Here is a 21,656-nt window from a genome sequence, read left to right as displayed (position 1 = left end):
TTCAACTGTCCGGAAGGGCACCATTCCTAATACCAAATATCGAGTCCCACTATCTGTTAGTATTCGTCATTTGTCACAGTCTTTTATATTTTGTCGCCTTGGAAAATGCCTGGGCTATATTCAACTGTCAGAAGCAGCGCTTTATCTAAGTGCCGCGTTAATCTTCAAATGGTTACGGAGATTAGTGGTGTTTGCATTTGTAACAAATACCGTTTTTCCACATATTCTGCACACAGGCTCATCAAGATTTGCAGGTTTTCCGTTGTCATCTGGTTTAAACCGGAAATGTGCCCATATAGGCGATGTAACGTTTTATTTTATTTTTTTGCAACGAGATCCATCGGTTTTACCTTTCTTTACGAAGTTTCACATGTTAAGCAGGCCATAGGTTATCACCGCTATCACCTGACCAATGAACCTCACCGTATAGATTCTTAGGACCCTTCACAAGGAGCTTGGTTGACAGGTGATCTGACCAGGGTTCTAAATTAACTTTTTTGACCACCAGACAATGTGGCTGGTAACTTTCTAAAGTTACCAGCCAATCAGCATTTCCACTAGCCAAATTTTTTCTGGTAAAAATAAGAGAAATTATGAGTGCCACTGAATGCAACAATGATTTGTTTTTTTCTTTCGCGTACATGCGACAAAACATGACAACATTTTCGTGATTAAACATAAGCTTTCTTCCTTTCTCTGTCGATAGACATAAAGCTTTACTGGGGCACACGTCGCCCATTTTTTGCAGACTTTTTTTGAAAGCCTGCTGTGTGCAAGAAGTGTGCAACACTTCTATACAATGTCCTTTGCTTAACCCCAGTATACTGCAGTGCAACAGGTACTGTGAAAGATAAATATGTATTTAAAAATATTTAAGTATAATCTTCATCATACCTTACATTATTAATATGTTTGGAGGCATAAATGGCATAAAATGTTTAAGAATATTTTAAGAAACCAGTCATTTTATGTCTGCTATACTAAATAATCTCAGTAACAGTACTGCTAACTGTTTATGTAGTGTCCTAGAGGTAAATATTAGTAAACTAAATATTAATTTAATATCTGAAAATACAGAACAGTATAACACATACATCTGTTGATTTTCTCAGCAACAATGCAATTCTATAGACTTGACAGAGGTTTTCCAGAGATTTTTCCTCTAATGTTTGACAGGGTGAGGATGTAGTTTTTCTTACCTCCCTTAAACTCATCATCTCTCCTTTCTGCTTCTTCCATTTCCCTGCTTTGCACAAAACATTTCTGATGTCCATCTACAGAAGCCAATAATGATTGAGTCAAAATAAGATTAGCATTATTGGTAACACTTTAGAATACGGATCCATTAATAATGAATAACTACACAGGAACAAATGAGTAATTAAACAATATTAATCTAGTAACTACTGTTAACTAACACAAAACTCTGATTAACAAGTAAGTAATAGCACACAGATTAACGTGGTAGTTCACTATTAACTTATCAGTAACTACTATTTTTTTCATACTTCCCAAAGAACTACTGGGAAGTTTCATAATTCATGCAAAACTAAATGATAACTAATATAGGACAAATGATTAACACTACATTAACACGTTTACTACTGTAAACAAATTCAAGCTCATATGTGAATAGTCTGTGAATGGTTAAGATTCTCCACTTTAAGATTAGCTTTCCATTAACTACTATATGAATAACGGTAACCCGCTACTAATAATTCAAGTGTTACTACATCCTTCTAAAGTAATTACACATTTTTTGGATCAGTATTCTAAAGAGAAGATCATGGTAACCCGCTAGTAATGACTCAAGTGTTACTACATCCTTCTAAAGTAATTACAATTTTTTTGGATCAGTATTCTAAAGTGAAGATCATGGTAACCTGCTAGTAATGACTCAAGTGTTACTACATCCTTCTAAAGTAATTACAATTTTTTGGATCAGTATTCTAAAGTGAAGATCATGGTAACCTGCTAGTAATGACTCAAGTGTTACTACATCCTTCTAAAGTAATTACAATTTTTTTGGATCAGTATTCTAAAGTGAAGATCATGGTAACCCACTAGTAATGACTAAAGTGTTATAACATAGAGTAACGATCGACATCAGACACTGGAAACACTAGGCTTAAATACACAGAATAATCAGGGAAAACAAGACACACCTGGGGAACAATCATCACACGGACCAATGAACAAAAGAACTACAAAGAACTACAGACATGGATGACACAGACATGACTTCAAAATAAGAGTACACAACAGGGGCACACAGACAGAGTTCATTACAGGTATGCTACCCACGTTTCTGCAAATGTGGCTGTATAGTCCGCACTGTGAAGAAAAATCCATCATACGGTAAGCAGTTTCAGTTTGTTTGTGCTTCCTTCTCCCAGCATCTGCATCAGCTGCATGGACTCTCTTAAGAGTTATCACCACAGGCTCTACAAGATTGCAGCACTGTCCTGTCCATTGACTGTGGATACTATTATATTTAAATAAAATAAAAATGTCAAAAGATACTTTAATACTTGCTAATTTATGCATATTATTTTTTTTCACAAAAAAGTACACATGTTACATAATTAAATATGAGCTTATTTTGACATGACTTTAACTCTCCCATTCATTAAACTATTTCATTAAGTCTTTTTACTGTCAGGAAAAACTTCGGAGTCAAGTGCAAGTTAACAATATTAATTGAGAAAAATATAGAATTAGAGATCTGGAGAGCAAAGTCACTGTTAACATCCACACACGGCACACACCCTCGCCTCACTCTGGATGATAACACTACTGTGGGAATGATGCACTCCCAACAGTAGGAGAGAGTGAGTCGGCGCTACAAGATAGTCCAATACAGATCCGAAGAGAGAGGGAGAGAGCCACCAACGCACACCGTCGAGAACACCAGCTCAGTCACCACACGCAACAGAGGGATGAAACACGCCGCCTTGAAGGTGGATGACAGGCGGAGATGGAAGGTGGAAAATCCAAAGTTCTCAGACGGGGTAATCCACTGTGGAATCCTGATGTAGATGAAGACACCCGGAAGTAACTGGTAACCGCCTAATGACGAAGCGAACCAGCTGTCCCGAGAGACAAACAGTCAATAGAGTCAATGTAATCCACAATGGTGAAATAGTGTAATCCACTCACGGGTGATGATGCAAGCCGATGTGAAACAGAGACAGCTGGTGTACCGCCTAAAAACGAAGCGAACCAGCTGTTCCGAGAGACAAATAAAGTCAATGAGTTCCAGTTATCCACAGGCGAGCGGTCCGGGCGAAGACGAGCCTACGGATGCCGAAATCCAAACCTGGGGTAACTAGAGGAGGAGACAGAAAGCGTCCGACAAGACAAGGCAGAGTAGCAAGACTGTGATCAAACAAATGAGCGCGCAACGAAAGACAAGACTACGTGCAATATAAAGGAAAAGGTAAACGAGACACCACCAGTGAACAATTACCGAAACAAGGGGGCGGAGTTAGTGAACACACGAGGAACCGGCACCACAGGTAAACAACACACACACATACCCCACACACAGCCATCGATCACCCAGCAGTCATGACATTTACAGGCATCCCAAAGATGATGTTTTGAATTATAGTGCTGTCCACATAACATATCTTTTAAATAATGATGTTCCACAGGCTTCACAGGTTCCTCATCTTTGGAATGGTTGCAACAAGATCTGCTGACACTGTAGTAGTCTTTGAGAATCGGCTAAAACCCACCTCTTCCACCAACAACTCACTTGCTTATACTTTCTCTTTCTCTATCCTTATCTGTACACTCTCAAAAAATAAATAAAATAATAACCCTTGGCTATGTATACTGTGTTAGACTTGATGAGACTAGCTCTAGTGCACTTATGTATTGCTGTTCCTGTGTTGCTCTAATTGCTTCTATTGTTACCTCATTTGTAAGTCGCTTTGGACAAAGCATCTGCTAAATGACTAAATGTAAATGTAAAACTGTTTGAAAATAGTCTTCATGTATTCTAAGCTCACAGTAAATGTTTAATTTTTACAAGCTTTGGTTGGGGGGTAGAAATTCAGCTTATGCACTGAAGGATCCTGTGGATTAAAGGTGGCTATTTTATTGCTGCCTTTTCCTAATATTTTCCTTAAAAAGCCTTTATATAGTCAAATCTTTCTGTACTGTGAATCACTCATAAATCTAGTGAATGTCATAAATAGTTCATAATAGTTCAATGATTTTGTTTAGGTCCACCAAAAAAAAAAATTGTTATAGAAAATAATTTGCATTGAACATGAAGGAGATATTATGCGTGTTTATGACTGTCATTAACTGTCATTCGCTTAATTATGTCATTTTTCATGCAAAGATGACATTGTCAGTGATGTCTTTGTTACGACAACTTGACATAAACCAATGCATCATAACTTGTCATGACAACTTGACATTACCAAGACATCCCAACATGTCATAAATCTGTCATAAACATGACATAGCAGATTAATTATCAAATTTAAGAAACTACCTACTTTATGGGTTAACATTACATTAAACTGCCATGTGCGTGGTTTTGACATTGGCGGTCATGAGGCCATTATAATTTTGTCCGACTACTTTTTTTTACGAGTAATACAAATTGAACTTGTCATTACAATATCATTACGTGTTAATAGTAAAAAATAGTTTTATAACAGCGTCATGAATAACTTTTTTTTTTTTTAAACACAAGCCTATCACTCAGGCTACAATGGCCATAATGTTTAGTTTTTTTTAACACAAGCCTATCAACTCAGACTAAAATGGCTGTAACATTTTTTTTAATACACAAGCCTATCACTCAGGCTACAAATGCCATAACATTTTTTTATTATTGAACATAAGCCTACTCGGGCTACAAGGGCTGTAACATTTTTTTAATAAACACAAGCCTATCTATCACTTAGGCGACAATGGCCTTAACAGTTACAGAACAAGAAAACTTAATTTCTTATTTCTCCTTCAACTAGTTGCTGAGACAAACTAATTTGTTTACATTTTCTGAGTTTAAGATGCCCTCTTCTTTTGCACAATGTTGCCCGCCAGTGGGAAAAGTCTTTCGCATGGTACAGTGGTTGCAGGCGTGGACAAATATTTGCGAGCTAAGGAAGACCTTAGCTTTAAGACCTTAGTTTAATATGGGCCCCTGCATTAACTGACAACCACTCTAAAGGACACTTATCCATCTCAATAATGGGTTGAGCTCTGTAGTTTTGTAGTGCATTGCTAACATGATTTTCTTCTTCTGATTCTGACTCTGAACCCAGCAGAAGGATTCTCTTTTTCTTAGCTGGCTCATGTTCTTCACTGGGTTGTGGAGTATGTGTGCTGGGTTCTGCCTCTTGTAGTATTTTTTCAAGGCTGGACCACACCTGTACTCTCTTTCTTCTTGCCATGCACTTTAAGTCCTTAAAATGTGGGTCAAGAGCTGATGAAAGTTTCAGCCATTCATTGTTCAGCGTTCAGCAAGGTCTTTCTTAAAGGCAGTCTTGAACCTTGCCACATATGCTGGATCATCATCAGAGACCCACATTACATGGTTAAGGTTGCAGAATGCAGGCAGAACCACAGAGCATGAAACCTAGGTTTCACCCCCAAGGAGTTCAGTCACATACCTGAGGTGGAAGATAACAAGGTCAATAACAATACATTTCAGTACATAGGCTAAGATAAGCATTTTTAACACATGGTGATTTAAAAATCCTTAAAGGATAATTCTGGTATTTAACACTTTGAGTCTCATTTCCGGTTTGTTTTGGATGAACTACAGTGATGGACACAGAAATTTTGACAATGGGTCGTGTCTTGAGTTTTTGACTCGTTTAGAAGCGTCTCTTGACTGGTTCAGAATGGAAGTCAATGGCCATGCATAAACGTCATTAAAACAACACTTAACGTTCATTTTCAAAACTGTGCTACTCACCGAGTGGTTCGTGGTGTTCGTTGTAATTAGGTACTGAGGTAATGGCGGAAGAGATGGGTTTTTAGCAGAGTCTTAAAGACAGCTACAGTGTCAGCAGATCGTGTCACGACCAGTAGATCATTCCACATTTGTGGAACAGTTCCTGAGAAGGTACGCGCTAGTGTTTTCTTCCCTTTTTAAGATGGTACCACAAGCCGTCGCTCTGTGGCAGAGCGCAGTGATCGAGAGGGTACATAAGACTCTATAATTAAGCGAAGGTAAGGGGGTGCTGACCCAGAGCAGCGCCACTTCCTCTCTGCAGCCCTGAGTGTGGAGCGATGCTCACGGAGAACCTCAGTTAGCCAAGGAGCAGGTGGTGTGACCCGGCCCGGTCCAGATGTCAGAGGGCATAATGTGTCTAAGCAGGATGTAAGAGTGGAACAAAGTGTGTTAGTGGCGTTGTCAGTATCTAACAGAAAGAGTTGGCTGGGAGTGGGAAGCGTGGAAGCAATCGCGGAGGATAAGCGGGAGGGAGAGTGTGCGCAGGTTGCGCCGGAACGTGGCCAATGGGGGGTCGTATGGAGTGACAGGGGGAGTTAGGTCGAGCTCGAAAGTAACGAGGAAGTGATCAGATGTGTATAGTGGGGTGACCTGGGTGTGGTAAGTGGAATAGCAGCGTGTGTAGATAAGATCTAAAAGATTACCAGACCTGTGTGTTGGTGAAGTAGGGACTCGCTTGAGGTCAAACGACGCAGTCAGAGTGTTGAAGTCAGCTGCCTATGGTTTCTCCAGGTGGATGTTGAAGTCACCGAGTACTACCAAAGGAGTACCATCCTCTGGGAATGAAGACAGAAGTATGTCACAGGTCGGAGCGGACCACCACTATCGTGAGTCGTGCTCCTCCCCCTGTTTCCACCTCGAGGAGGTCCCAAAACACCCCAATGACCAGACAGATAAGAGGTTTAAAATTTAACAAGGTTTATTAATTAAAACAGGGGAAAGGGAAGGGGAAGGGATTCTTAAAAGGGCGGCTTCTGAACTTGAAGAACTGAAGGGATGGTCCGAGTGCCTGAGGTATACAGGTGAGTACACAGGGCTTGTATCTTTGGGCGTACAGGAGGTATACAGGTGAGTACACTGGGCTTGTAGCTTTGGGCGTACAGGAGGTATACAGGTAAGTACACTGGGCTTGCAGCTTTGGGGCATACAGGAGGTATACAGGTGGGTAAACTGGGCTCTTAGCTTTGGGCGTACAGGTAAGTATACAGGTGAGTACACTGGGCTTTTAGCTTTGGGCGTACAGGGAGTATACAGGTGGGTACACTGGGCTTTTAGCTTTTGGCGTACAGGGAGTATACAGGTGAGTACACTGGGCTTTTAGCTTTGGGCGTACAGGTAAGTATACAGGTGAGTATACTGGACTTTTAGCTTTTGGGCTTACAGGGAGGATACAGGTGAGTACACTGGGCCTTTAGCTCCTGGGCTACAGGGAGGATACAGGTGGGTGTTCAGGTGAGTTCAACTTACAGGCAAGCGGGTGGGCGAATACACATGACTTTAGCCCTTCAAGGCTTAGGAGGCTGGAGGACAAACTTCTCGTTTTCCACTCACAGGTAGACTTCAGTGAACACCCAGGCGTTGACTTCCCAACATCTAGTGAAACAGTCCAACGATGATACGGAGCCCTTGGCTCGGACCTGCAGGCTGGTAACAGAGAGCACACAATTTCCTTCACTAATATTAGTACTCCAATAGACATATGAGGGGAGATACAACACCTCTTTACACAGGCAGGACGGGGCAGATGAGAACACAGGGCGATGCTGCTTCAGCTTCTAGACAAGCACACGTACCCAAAAAACGGTAGCAATGGAAAGGGACACAACAGTGCGTATGTCGAGGTGGAGGGTCTGACTGTACAGCGTACTGCAAGAGAGTGGCCAACCGCTTCAAATCTCCTTCTCTTCAGACAGTGGGGAGAGTGGTTTGGACATAGGCTGGCATCTGAAAACACTCAACATGTGTGTAGTTATACACAAAGACAGCGAGTGGACATTTCTAACACAGTCTCACCCCATTTCGTCAATATTTGACGACACTTGACCATTCGTCAATATGTGACGCGGAGGGTATACCTTTCGCATCATTTTTGACGAACTGGGGACTTCAATACTATTACGTCCGTTGCATTCTCTTCTCCTATTTTCTTACCAATTTTGCGTCGGTTTAGGGTTAGATTACGCAAAATTAAACCGTGTACGCGAAATTAAACAGTGTACGCGAAATTAAACAGTTGTCACCTGGCGTTGGGGTTAGAAACAGTTGTCACCTGGCGTTGGGGTTAGAGTTAGGTTTGGGTAGGGATGTCATTATGTAAATCTAACCCTAAACCGACGCGAAATTGGTAAGAAAATAGGAGAAGAGAATGCAACGGACGTAATAGTATTGAAGTCCCCAGTTCGTCAAAAAATGACGCGAAAGGTATACCCTCCGCGTCACATATTGACGAATGGTCAAGTGTCGTCAAATATTGACGAAATGGGGTGAGACTGGGTTGACATTTCCCACACAACAGGTAATTACAAGCTCTCCCTCTTTCGATACCAAGGTTATAAGTTTGAATATATAAATGTAAATCTGAATATATAAATGTAAGTCTGAATAATGAGCAAAATGACGTAAGAAAATAAGTCTAGTTTGTAGACAAAAACTATACAATTTAAGTTCATTTGTGCTTAAAACAAGCAAAATTATCTGCCAATGGGGTGAAAATGTTTTGCTTAAATTAAGTGTTTAAGAAAAAAGAAATCTTATTTTTAGATTTTTTTTCACCCCATTGGCTCATTTTAAGCACAAATTCACTAAAATTGTAAAGTCATTTTGCTCATCAAGAAAAATCATCTTGATTTAATAATTTTTAGATATTTCTACTGAAAACAAGACAAAAATACAAAGTAAGAAAGTCATTTTTTGCAGTGCTCAAAATAGCAACGCAATGTTCCTGAATACATCTCGTTTTCATCCCCATATATATAATAATTGGCTATATAACTTGGTCCCTCTCCACTAATAAGCTGGTGTGTTGTGTGCGTTCTGGCGCAATATGGCTGCTGTCGCATCATCCAGGTGGATGCTGCACATTGGTGGTCTGCTGAAAAGCGTTATATAAATGTAACAAATTATTATTATTATTATTATTATAACAGAAAAATAAATGATAAATGAAGTTATATATTCAAATGTATAACTATATATTCAAAGTTATAACTATATATTCACAATTTACATTTATATATTCAGACTTATATTTATATATTCAAACTACCATTTATATATTCAGACTTATATTTATATATCCACAATTTATAATTATATATTCAGACTTAGATTTATATATTCAGACTTAGATTTATATATTCAGACTTAGATTTATATATTCAGACTTACTTTTATATATTCAGAGTTACATTTATATATTCAGATGTACATATATATATTCAGATTTACATTTATATATCCAGACTTATGACTATATATTCACGATTTATAATTATATATTCAGACTTATATTTATATATTCACGATTTGTATTTATATATTCACAATTTACATTTATATATTCAAACTTATAAATATATATTCAGTTTTTATAATTATTTCCTGTTTGGCCCCCCATAATATATATATATATATATATATATATATATATATATATATATATATATAGATAGATAGATAGATAGATAGATAGATAGATAGATATAGATATATATATATATATATAAAATTATTATTACTGACCATTAACTTGTCTTTAACAATATTTGAAATGTATATGAGTTAGGCTAGTAGTTATTTATATGGGATAAAAACAATAACCAGGTATATTGTATTTTATGTACATAATCTTCTCCCATGTTTAAACCAAAGAGATGGTGAAGAGAGTAGCCAGGAGATAAGTGCTGATGACAGCATGTAGGATGTCGGTGCTATGAATAGTGTGAGTACCAAACAACATCTCCAGGTACTCCTTTGAGAACCAGAACAAAAAAGTTAAACTGCATATGACAGTTTAATGTAATGTTAACCCATAAAGCTAGGTAGTTTCCTATGTTTGATATTTAATCTGCTATGTCATGTTTATGACAGATTTATGACAAGTTATGTTGTCTTGGTTTATGTCAAGTTGTAATAACAAATACAAAGCATGTCATCTTTGCATTAAAAATGACATTAAGGGAATGACACCTAATGACAGTTAACATAAACGTGCATTAAATCTTCTTGACACGTGTCATGTCATGATTATGATCATGAAGGTGTCATGTCAGTCTTATGAACACCCCTTCAAATAAAGTGTTACCATATACTTTATATTTTAAAGAAAATCTACTTCCTACATTATTTTTCTGTGCTTTAAGTCACCTGAGATATGCTCTTTAAAATACAACAATCTTTAAAATTAGTGTTCAGTTAGTATCTTTCTTTTTAACTGTCCTTTAACCCCATCAAACACCTTTTGGGATGAACTAAACTGGTGTATAGAAGCGAGGCCGTCTCATCCAAAATCTGTGGCTTACCTCACAAATGCTCTACTGGATGAATGAGCTAAAATTCCCCAACGTAACACCACAAAATCTTGTAGAAAGTCTTACTTGAAGAGTGGAAGCTGATTGCAGTGCCGTTTAAATCCCTGTTTGTGTAATGCTCAGGCATCTCAATACGCTGGTCCATATAATGTATCACCAGAAGAGGGAGCAATATCTCTGAAACTGCAGGCACTGCCAGGCACTTTAACAAGTGCACAACATGTACAGTACAATATTGTTACTGGTGATGGCAGCACATTAAAACGAAAAGTAGTTTATTTTTCAGCATTATGCTTATAATTACTATTTTAGGGGCAAGATCTGCTCTTAATGTGTTTAGAGTGAGGAACAATGTCTTCACAATGCAGATATCCTTACATGCCCCAGCTGGCAGGTTGTGGTAGAAGTTTCAGACCATGCATGTGTCCTACCCCCATTGTCTGCAATGGAATGTGTGTTTATTTGCTTTCTTTAGCCTGAAAATAGCTGTTTTTAACATTTGGACCAAGATAAAACAAACATGCAGTTCCTTTAGGCTGCACCGCACCCATGCAGCACAATCCACAGCTCTCACAACGAGTGATTTTTTAACACTGATGGGTCACCGGGTGGGTGGGTGAGTTAGTTGTTTGGAGAATTTTCCCATGGTAAACCCACAGAGCACAAAGGCTTCATGGTGGCCCCTCTTAACCACAGGGTAGGCGAGTGGACATACGCAGCCATACACGCTTTTTTTGAAAATGACATTTATAGAACCTCATAAAATTCCATTCATGCTTTTAATTCCTATATACAACACAGAGTACTCTTCCCATCTCCTGTAAACTTACCCTGAAGCAAACGCTGAGGCTCATGCATTAAGATGGAGGATGTTAACTGTAAAGGAATGCTTTTACATTTACGCATTAGACAGATGCTTTTATCCAAAGCAACATACAGTGCATTACAAAAACTATACATGATGTCACAGCATTTGTGTTCTCTGGGTTCAAACCCACAACTGTTTGCGTTGCAAACCCAATGCTCTACCACAGAGCTATACAGGAACACTTTTATTGCTTCTAGACGTGTGTGAAAAATACATATATTAGCAATAATCAGTGTTTATGTAAAAACTCCTAGCATTGTTTTTAATTCAGAAGAAATTTGAAATTTGAATTGACTTTGAAATTGGTACAATTTAGTTCTTTTAATTATTTGAATATTTAATAAAAAAACAATAACAAAAAGCATTTAGATTTAATTTACTTTTAAAATCATAATTTTCTACATGAAATTATGTAATATACTTAGCATTTACTACAGTACATTTTCACATTTTGTCAGATGTGTCTATCCAAATGAACTTACAGCGGTATACATTTTTAACTAATGACACGTTATGCTGAGCTACCACTGAGCTATAAGTTGGGAGTGGGACCTAAAGTCAAAGCAATACAAAAATACACACAATGAATAGCGACTGTAGAAAACAAAAGCCGAATCCTAGACATTTTGGACGATTTAGAAATCCTGGCCGATTTTGTAGCCCTATACTATGAAATAATACAGTATAGAAATCATATACTATAATTACATATAGTAGATTAATATTCGGTAGTAAAAACTATAATAGACATTCATATTTACTTTGGTAGGACTGAAAACTGTAGACATTTTGTTTACTATGGTTAATAGTAAAGTATACTAGAGTATTTTTTCATATATGTAATTGCTCTATGTTGACTTATTTGATGTCTAGTTGACACCTGGTATGCAGTTTTGCATTACACAAACTTAAGCATGTTTCTTAAAGGATAATTCCGGTATTTAACACTTTGAGTCTCATTTCTGGTTTGTTTTGGATGAACTACAGTGATGGACACTGAAATTTTGACAATGGGTCGTGTCTTGACTTTTTGACTCGTTTAGAAGCAACTCTTGACTGCTTCACAATGGAAGTCAATGACCATGCACAAACATGTCATTAAAACAACACTTAACGTTCATTTTCAAAACTGTACTACACACCGTGGTGTTCGTTGATGATTAAAAACAAATATATTGGCGCAATGTATGATTTCAATCCGTGTTATTTGCTATAGTGGAACTATTTTTTCAGATACCTCACAACCAGTAGAGCATATACTTCCGCTCTATATTTGAGTCTGAAGCGTTAGCACACTCCCGACCACTTGATGGCGACAACCACTTTGCCGTACAAGGACGCTGAACGGAACTCTGTGTCTAGCGTATAGACAGTCACATTCGAGCTCAACTTCAAACCTAAGGCTGGTCACTAAGCCATCAAATATGGGAAAAATATATATTGGCGGAGTGATATATAGGCGGAGTGATATATCAGCGAGCAATGAGTTTTCCAAGAGAAGTCGATGGAATTTTACAAAATGCCAAATAAAACACGACAGAAACTGTTTTTCGCTACACTACTTGGTGAGTAGCACAGTTTTGAAAATGAACATTAAGTGTGGTTTTAATGACATGTTTGTGCATGGCCATTGACTTCCATTCTAAAGCAGTCAAGAGACGCTTCTAAATGAGTCAAAAAGTCAAGACACGACCCACTGTCAAAATATCAGTGTCACTGTAGTTCATCCAAAACAAACCAGAAATGAGACCCAAAGTGTTAAATACCAGAATTATCCTTTAACTATTGGCAAATAGATATAGGCTACATTACAGTTTTTCTTGATTGCTTTAACTGGTTAAAGAAACTAGGATCCACTCAGTTTTCATCATCACTATCTGAGCAGAGCAGAAAACACATGTTGCAAATGTGTTAACCCTTTCTCATTGGATTGATATATGTTCCCCACCCTTTTGCAAAACAGTAAACACGGATGTCATTCAAGCAGTCCAAACTCCATTGTTTTAGCTGTGGTAACCAAACAGAAACCATCTATTCCTAACTATTAGAAACTACCTAGATCAGTATGAAATCACTGAAGCACATGTTTAACCACCTGTTTGACACTCCTTCACACAAATCTTCAAATAGCAATCAGTCCGCAGGCATTATGATGGAGGAGGTCTAAGGCTCTCGCCTTGTCAATGAGTGGTTTGGTGTACACCCTTGTATGATGATGCTGTTCCTCCCAGTATATTCCTCATTTTTGAATACCATAGAGGAGTTCTTCAGTACTTGGAGGTAGAAGGTTTATGATCACCATCCTATGAGAAAATGCCCTTGCAATGACTGCTGCTGCCCAAGAAATAGGTGCAGAGGAATGTCAAGGTTGAATAAAGCATACAAGAAGATTTTTCCTTAGGTGCATTGCAAGAGAGGATATTGAATGTGATGTGGATGAGGCCATGTGGCCCATTGTCAAGACAGAAGAGACTGAGTATCAATAGTGGCTTATACTCTTATACTCCAATAGATTTGACTGTATTTTGGTTTAGATGTATTCTTTGTAATATTTACAGTATTTCAGTTTTCAGACACGGTTTAAAAAAATAAATGTCATGGAATCAATAAAAAATGCATCAAAGCATTTTTTTATTCTGGATCCAATTCTTTGCAAAAAGGCAAATTTGCCACAGCCTATGAAGAAAGACATAAAGACACAATTGGCACTATAGGATACAATGACAAGCAACGGTGCACTGATTCACACAATTCACTGTATTCTGTTGTCCATTGTGTATTGATTAACTAAAAGAGCTCATATACTTGTGTGCAAGTTGTGTTGTTTGAAGGCAAATTTTGCTTTTGTTGCATAGTTTTAATGTTTTGGCAAGGTTAGAGTCTTTTGCAAACAAAACGTGTCATTTTGACCATGAGTGCCACTGTTTAGGCCTGTGTGTTAACTGTTTTGAAAATGTGGAGTCTGAGTGGACGGCTGCATCAAAGCATTAAGAAAAACTGTAAATATTGATATCAAACTGTATGTTCCTGAAAAAAAAAACTGAATATTGTGATGTATCATGCATTCCCTTTTCAGTGTTCAAATTCATGAGCTGAAGTGGAATTCAAAATTCATTCTCGGTTCAGTTTTAAGATCACACAACCTCCTGCACATGAATATTTTCCTGTCATCATAATGTTAGATCAGCACGGGGAGACGGTTTAATGATGCGTTCCGGCACCGATCGGGGGAAAGAGCTGCATTTTCCCAGGCGTAGATGCACACCACTGGGATATTTAGAACCACAGAGGAGCGCTGATTAAAGAGATAGACAATGGGAAGGGATTGACATGACATGGTGGCATTTTCCAATTCATAGCTCGGCCTCCGATGGGCTCAGCGAAATGTTTGAATTATCCGAGAATGTCCGGAATTTGTTTTGTGGCACTAGCGCAGACCCTCATCACACATTGATCCCCAGATCTGAGACAGAGCTCGACGGACTCTTTATTGTGTGCGTGCATGTCGCGGGCGGGTAGGTGGGGTATGTTTATTTGAGGCGGAACGGTCATAGTACACCACAATCAACAACAAAAGATCTGCAGCATTAGACATCAAATGGGGGCGGGCTGCTTGGTTATATGATCCCATTTTGGGGGCATGAATAAGACGGGCCCCCCTCTATAGTTGTCTGAGAGAAGACACCGCTCTTCTCTGTGGTCAGAATGGAAATCCTGTCTCTCTGTAATTACTACTTAATGTCTTTGTGTCATTATATGACACATATGAGAATATGTCTGCTTGTTCCCTTTGAGTCTTTTTCATTCTCCTCCAAAGCTGACTGCTAGAAATAAACATGTCAGCCTTTTTAATTATCATTTATTTAAAGGCATAAGAGAGTAATAATCCCTCTCTCTATAACCGCACACTTCCGGCTTGAACCTTAAGAGGAACTTTGCCGTCTAGACCTGTAACCGCACTTCTTGGTTTCCCTCACATTTTTACTTTTTTGTATGAAAGCCATCGTTCACCTAAAAAACAAATGATGTAAAGAATACCGCAGCACTTTAGTGGTATATTATTATTATTTTAACTACATCCACACGTCACTTCTGTCTCAATCAGAATAAACTAGTTTTGAGCAGAATCATTGTTTTGATTGTTGTGTTTATGATCATCTATGTCTTTAGCAAGGAAGGGATTATGTTTGTGGCAATTTGGAGTGCGTGACAACAGTCTTGCTTGCATGTGTGTTTCTGTTTGTCTCTGAGTGGTTTGCATAAGCCCGTGTCCTTCCCAATGTGTGTTTGCAGTGCCCGGGAGAGCGAGCCAGCAAGTGTGTGACTGCACGCTGTTGTTTGGGATCGTGTCGCCACTACCTACGGGCCGGCCGTCGCTTGGCTGTGCTGGGCTGTAATGACAGGGCCGACTGGCTGTAATTAAGTTCAAACATAGCAGCGCGGTGGACAGAGCTGAAGGCCTGCAGCCCTCAATATCATGCAGGCCGACCACAGACTGACAGCTTTCCAACACTCACCGAACGCTGAGGCTAAGTCTGGACTCAGAACAGAAACATAGAGATAGACCTATAGACAAAGATCCAGACTCACTTCAGCAAGATGTAATGTTGTATTTGGAAAAACCTCATCAGCTTTAAAGGAACAGTATGTAGGATTGTGGCCAAAACTGGTATTGCAATAATAAAACTTGTGGCTAAAACCGGTACTGCAATCACCCAACTAGTGGCCAATACACAAAATGACAACATAAACATCAGTTGAGGGCTGCAACTCCACTTTTTAAATGACAATATCCTGGCCAGACCACTGTTGTCAGTGATATAAGTATTTGAAATGAAAATGATTTATAAATGTCTAGTGAAATATCAAGGCCATTTTATTATTGATTGATATAAATTTCTTACATACTGTTCCTTTAAGAAAAATTTAACGAGGCTTGGATATAATGACGCACAACACTTGTGCAAAGACTATTAAGACATAGCACAAAATAATGACTTCAAAATCTTACCACAAAATAATGATCAATAAATAACTGATACAATTGTACAAAGCTTTTTTGTTTTTCTATGCCCAGATTCCCTTTATAATAAACTGTGGTTTGCTTTTTTGCGCAATAAATACCTTAAGAATTTAGTATTTTGTCCATTTACACCTCATATTTTAATAGTTTAATCTAAGCTGAGAGGACATTAAAAGTGAATATTGTAGAAATCCCCCCACCCTGCCCCAGACCGGAGATCACTTTTGACCACTGCTATATTATGTTGTAATGCAAACTTACCTTTACTTGGCTCAGGGTTTCTTTAATCAAGCACTTCTTACAGTGAATCATCCCAGAACTTTGAATAAAAAATTCTTGTTTAGTATTTAAATTTTTTACATTTATTTTTTATAACAAAAAATTCTTAAATCAAGAAAAATTTACTTAACAACAGTGTTGTTGCTTTTTAGTTTTAGTCACATTTTAGTCACTTATAAACTTGATAGTTTTAGTCACGCTTTAGTCGACGAAAACACAAAAAGGTTTCAGTCAAGTTTTAGTCAATTTTAGTTAAAAAATAAGTCTTTAACAAATTAATTTAGGTTAAAAACTATTGGAAATGGGCTTAGGTTTGACAAGTAGATACATTTAAAACCTTAAGCTTACCATAAATGTGTCACAAGCCGATTGTTAAGTAAAACTGAATGTATAGACGGGTTGCCTGTTTACAAACATTACAGGGTGTGCGCGCATCCAGGCGGCAGAAAACCAGATTGGTGAGCTGCTCGCTACTCCAACAACCTTAAGTATAAGATAAAGCTTTCTTTATTGTTTGTTTGTATATAAATAAAACTTGATTTTAGTTGGATCTGTTTTTCTGTCTTTAATTTTGCAGTGTTACTGTGATACATATATGAATTATAATGTTAGGCTAGTAACATAATAGTCGCATCTACTGGTTTGTTAACATCAGGCACTCAGCACTGGCTCTGTTGGTACTATTATCCACGCAACAGCTCCTTGGCATTTTGACTTACAGACACCACTACTAGCCAACAACACAAGACACGTTTCTTCTTTCTGCCTCTCGGTTGCGTGCTCAAGCAGTGATGATGTTGCCGAGAAATCTATATATATGATATGTTAACAGCGTGACTTGTTAGTTACCTTTAAAAAAATGAGCTGAGATGAGCCTTCAGGTGCCGCTTAAAGTTGGTGGTATTCTTCCCACATAGTTTGTGGCCACATTTACCGTCGTCTCCCAATATGCATTCCATTTTTCTTCTGATGGGTTATACTGAAAGTATGTCCGTAAACCATCTTGTCGTTTCCGTTTATTGGCCCACATCCGCAAGTGTGTGGTTGTTGTGTGAAATCTGGTGCACGTGCGTGGCATGACGGCAGCCGCGGCAGGTGGACTGTGAGTGAAACTGTGTTGACCCAAAACAAGGATAGGAAGCGGTGACATTGCTGATACTTTTTAGCTAAAAACAGATTTCACGCACAATAGGCAAAAATGACATGCATTGTGAACGGCACTCGTCAATGAAAACTCGAAAGTGTCTCGTCATGTTTTCGTCATCTTAGAGCCATTTTTAGCTGGCCATCATCGCGTTATCATCTTAAAAAAGGTGTGTCAATGAAATGATTTCGTTATCGAAATGATCCAAGATTTTAAGTCTAAAGAAATGATAAAAATTAAGTGCCTTTTTCTGCCAGTGGGCTAAGAGAAAGCCTGCAGAAATGACTAGCAAAAATCATCAGCTCACAGCATGTTGTATTTTAAATGGTCTTCAGTTTCTGGTGTCTCAGGCTTCTTAATGTTTACATTTGACTTTCTTGGTTTAGACGGCTAAGCAGGTGCTTCACCATCAAACACCACTAACCAGTTGCTCAAGAGAGTGATGAGAGTAAAAGTTTTCTGTCTGTAGCAACAACAAAATACAAAAAAGTATTTAAGAGGTTTACATTGACTGCTCAAAATTTGTCTTAGATCGTTTGTTTTCCGAATGCTGACTGTCAAGCAGTCAGTAAGTCCAAAAGGCCTGAAATATCTATGCTTTTTAACACTTAATTTTAAATATTCTAACTAGACGTCTTTAAAACATTTAGAGAAAGCATTTGTCCAAATTTGTTCTGAAAAACTTTAATTAGGGCCCGAGCACACCGGGGTGTGAGGACCCTATTGTTCTTCAAGGAGTTATTATTAGGGCCCGAGCACACCGGGGTGTGAGGACCCTATTGTTCTTCAAGGAGTTATTAGGGCCCGAGCACACCGGGGTGTGAGGACCCTATTGTTCTTCAAGGAGTTATTATTATTATTATTTTTCTTCTCCGACTTCAGCGGGACTTTAGAGGGCCTAAACATACTCAAAAACTCATGAAATTTTGCACAAATGTCAAGAGTGATGAAAATTTACATGTGGTGTAGGCTTTAGAATTAGGCGTGGGAAAATGGCTCTATAGCGCCACCTACAAATTTTCAACGAAGCAGCCCTCGGACTGTGTTTGACGTACAATTACGAAATTCAGTACGCTTCTGTAGCATGACAAGACCTACAAAAAAGTCTCTTGGAGCGAAGCCGTAAACCAAACAGGAAGTCAGCTATTCGGAGTAATTTTTGTGATTTGGGCGCAGTTTTTGTCATTTCCAGGCGTCATACTTTAACTAACTCCTCCTACAGTTTTCGTCGGATCATCTTCATATTTGGTGATTCTCATCTTAAGGCCTTTGTGATGCTAAATTGCGAAGGATTTGACTCTACGTAAAAATTTGTGTCGGTTCTGGCCCGACAAAGTTTGATGTTTTCCAATGAAACAGGAAGTTGCTGGAACTCATGCATACAGTGTCCGATCTGTCCCAAATTTCACATGATTGCTAAGAGTCCTGACCTGAACACATCTACATAACAATTTTCATTTATAGCCATAGCGCCACCAGCTGGCAACCTGAAGGAACATGTTTTAGCGCCACTTTCAAATATTGAATGAAGCAGCCCTTGGACTGTGTTTAACTTACATGTACGAATTTCGGTATGCTAATGTATTATTACAAGCCCTACAAAAAAGTCTCTTGGAGCAACGCCCTAAACCAAACAGGAAGTCAGCTATTTTGAATTATTTCTCAGATTTTGGCTCAGTTTTTCTCATTTCCAGCAGTCATACTTTAACTAACTCCTCCTACAGTTTTCGTCGGATCATCATCATATTTGGCGAGTGTCATCTTAAGGCCTTTGTGATGCTAAATTGCGAAGGATTTGATTCTATATTAAAATTTGTGTCTGTTTCAGCCAGCCAAAGTTTGATGTTTCGCTATGAAACAGGTTGCTGGAACTCAGGCATACAGTGTCCGATCTGTCCCAAACTTCACATGATTGCTAAGAGTCATGACCTGAACACATCTACATGTCAATAGTCACTTATGGTTATAGCGCCACCAGCTGGCAACAGGAAGTGACATGTTTACAATGATTATCCAATGTCTGATCTGTCCCAAACTTCACATGATTAATAAGAGTCCTGGACTGAACACATCTACATGTCAATAGTCACTTATGGTTATAGCGCCACCAGCTGGCAACAGGAAGTGACATGTTTACAATGATTATCCAATGTCTGATCTGTCCCAAACTTCACATGATTAATAAGAGTCCTGGAGTGAACACATCTACATGTCATTAGTCACTTATGGTTATAGCGCCACCAGCTGGCAACAGGAAGTGACATGTTTACAATGATTATCCAATGTCTGATCTGTCCCAAACTTCACATGATTAATAAGAGTCCTGGAGTGAACACATCTACATGTCATTAGTCACTTATGGTTATAGCGCCACCAGCTGGCAACAGGAAGTGACATGTTTACAATGATTATCCAATGTCTGATCTGTCCCAAACTTCACATGATTAATAAGAGTCCTGGAGTGAACACATCTACATGTCAATAGTCACTTATGGTTATAGCGCCACCAGCTGGCAACAGGAAGTGACATGTTTACACTGATTATGCAATGTCCGATCTTTCCCTAACTTCACATGATTAATAAGAGTCCTGGACTGAACACATCTACATGTCAATAGTCACTTATGGTTATAGCGCCACCAGCTGACAACAGGAAGTGACATGTTTACACTGATTATGCAATGTCTGATCTGTCCCAAACTTCACATGATTAATAAGAGTCCTGGACTGAACACATCTACATGTCAATAGTCACTTATGGTTATAGCGCCACCAGCTGACAACAGGAAGTGACATGTTTACACTGATTATGCAATGTCCGATCTTTCCCTAACTTCACATGATTAATAAGAGTCCTGGACTGAACACATCTACATGTCAATAGTCACCAGTGTTGGGCAAGTTACTAAAAAATTAGTAATTAGTTACAGTTACTAATTACTTCTTTTAAAAGTAACTGAATTACTCTACCGGATACTGTATATCAAAAGTAATTAGTTACTTAGAAAAGTAACTTTTAAGTTACTTTTATGTCTGCTTTTTAAATGTAAATATGAACAGTACTGAACAGTCAAACAGTAAAATGATATGGATGGGCTATTTTACACATAAGACTCTAATATATCACATACTGTAGGAGCCTATTTTGCTTTAGATTCAACCTTTGAATATTTTTGTTAGAAATTATCTTAATATTTAAACTTAGTTTATTTATGTATATCATTTAGACCATTTAGACAAATATTCTGCATGTTTACAAAAATATAAAATGTGTTAAAATTGTGTAGTGTCTCTTTAAAAATTTGGAGACAATTGTGTCAACATGTCAAATTTTCTAAAATAAATTATAATTTTTCTGATTTCATATTTATTTTAATAAGTTAGAAACGTCTCCGCTGTGTCCTGCTGACAGGCACGATGCGTGTGCAGCAGATGAGGCAAATTATGGGTCCTCCGAAGGTTAGACCGTCTCATTTCAGTTCTCTTCGCGAACTTCTGAGCGCCTTGAATGGGCAAGTGCTCACCTTTTATTGCATGCTTAGTAGGGTGCAGCACTTGAATTGGAACACAGCTTGTGAAGCTTGCCACATTGACTGCGCTCTTTGGTCATATATTGTTTGTTTTCTGTTGGATTTAAATGATACACAGGATTAAAGGAAGATATTTATTCAGAAAACGGAGTAGGCTACGTGGATTGTTTTGTCGGACGGACACAGAGCGAGTGGATTGTTTTGTCAGATGGACACAGAGCGAGTGGATTTTTTGTTCGGATACGGAGAGACTGAAACTAAAACTAAAAGCGAGCTCACACTAGGCCTGGCAAACTCGAT

At 38.4% G+C, this 21,656-nt stretch overlaps 1 long non-coding RNA gene across 1 annotated transcript; it reads right to left on the bottom strand.

Moving 5' to 3' along the window:
- Nucleotides 1-4,949: 4,949 nt before the first annotated feature.
- LOC135780064 (uncharacterized) lies at nt 4,950-7,983 on the bottom strand. Its single transcript, XR_010544943.2, has 4 exons — nt 7,451-7,983; nt 6,633-6,759; nt 5,945-6,341; nt 4,950-5,636 (listed from the first exon to the last, which is right to left on the bottom strand). It is a non-coding gene; the product is annotated as an uncharacterized lncRNA (long non-coding RNA).
- Between the last annotated feature and the right edge of the window lie 13,673 nt (nt 7,984-21,656).

This window comes from Paramisgurnus dabryanus, chromosome 19 (assembly GCF_030506205.2).
Source record: "Paramisgurnus dabryanus chromosome 19, PD_genome_1.1, whole genome shotgun sequence".
Lineage (NCBI taxonomy): Eukaryota > Metazoa > Chordata > Actinopteri > Cypriniformes > Cobitidae > Paramisgurnus > Paramisgurnus dabryanus.
The sequence above is the reverse complement of the archived record's forward strand: the minus strand, read 5'-3'. Positions and strand labels throughout refer to the sequence as shown.